We start from the raw sequence: 1,318 nt of genomic DNA, 5'->3' as shown, positions 1-1,318 counted from the left end.
CTGCTGCTGCTGCTGCTGCTGCTGCTGCTGTGGTCGCGTGAGGCGGCCCCGCGACGCTGTCGGGGGCCGAAGCCAAAACAGTCACACCGTAAATCCCTATTTTGAGGGTTTAGGGTTTAGGGTTTAGGGTCTAGGGTTCAGGGTTTTCAGCGCAGCAAAGAGAAGGCGAAGGGAAGCCTGAGGCAGCTGAGGTGGGGTTGTTGGTGGTGGCCCCCCTTGGGGCTGTCTCTAAACCCTAAACCCTAAACCCTCAACCCTAGGCCCCCAAACGGCTACAAACCCTAATTTAGTATAAAACTTGGATTTTTAACACTTTTTCTGGCATTTGAGCTTAGGGTTTAGGGTTTAGGGTCTAGGTTTTAGGGCGTTGTGCCTAGCTCGTCAGCACTCACTGCCGAAGGCTCAGTCTTCTTGCACGCGGGTTTAGGGTTTAGAGTTTAGGGTTTAGAGTTTAGAGTTTAGGGTTTAGGGCTTTTAATTAGCCTTTGCCTGTTTGCCTTTAGTTCTAAATAAAGAAGAGATGGATATGATGCACAGCAGCGGGCTTCCTGTCAGGGTTTAGGGTTTAGGGTTCAAAGGCTAGGGTTTAGGGTTTAAAGCTTAGGGTTTAGACTTCTCAGCCCCCAAACCCTAAACCCTAGCAGCTCTGCTGCAGCAGCTCCTCAGCGGCTGCAGCTCCGGGGCGGGAGTCAAATTTGGAAAAATTGGAATTCAGAAAACTGATGGGCAAAAGAAAAATAAAGAGAAAAAGAATTCAAGAAAAAGACTATTTAATCTCTCCAACTTATTTATAATATAAATAAAAATATATTCATCAATACATTTTAAATTAAAAGGTCCAAAAACATTCAAATAAAACTTTAGTCCGGGGCAACTTCAGGTGTACAGACAGCTCTCTGACTTGGGGTGTATGTGCAGCTTTCCGCTGCTGCTGCGGAAAGCTGCAGAAAGCGGAAAGAAAAAGAAATATTTTGGGGATTTTGAAATGAATTTGAAGAAAATAAAAAGTGATTATGCATTTAAAACCTTTTTTTCTGGTTTTTACTTCTTCAATTTTCGTCTTTGCCGCGGAGTTGTCGGCGCGTCAAGTGGTATGCTGCGAAGCTGAACTGCGATTCTCGTGGAGTTTCTTTTTATTCTTGTTATTTCTCAAGTGATTTAATTGCATGCAAAAGTCCCTTTTGCATTTAATTAATTTTCTTTTATTTTTCTTCTGCTGCTGCTGACAGCGCCGGCAGAAGCAGCTGCTGCTGCTGGCGCCAAGCCGCTTCATTCAGCGAATCGAACGCCAAGAAGAGGTGAGACAAAACAAACCCTA

The sequence above is a fragment of the Eimeria tenella genome, genomic scaffold, assembly GCF_000499545.2.
Source record: "Eimeria tenella Houghton genomic scaffold, Eth_scaff244, whole genome shotgun sequence".
Taxonomy (NCBI): domain Eukaryota; phylum Apicomplexa; class Conoidasida; order Eucoccidiorida; family Eimeriidae; genus Eimeria; species Eimeria tenella.
The sequence above is the reverse complement of the archived record's forward strand: the minus strand, read 5'-3'. Positions refer to the sequence as shown.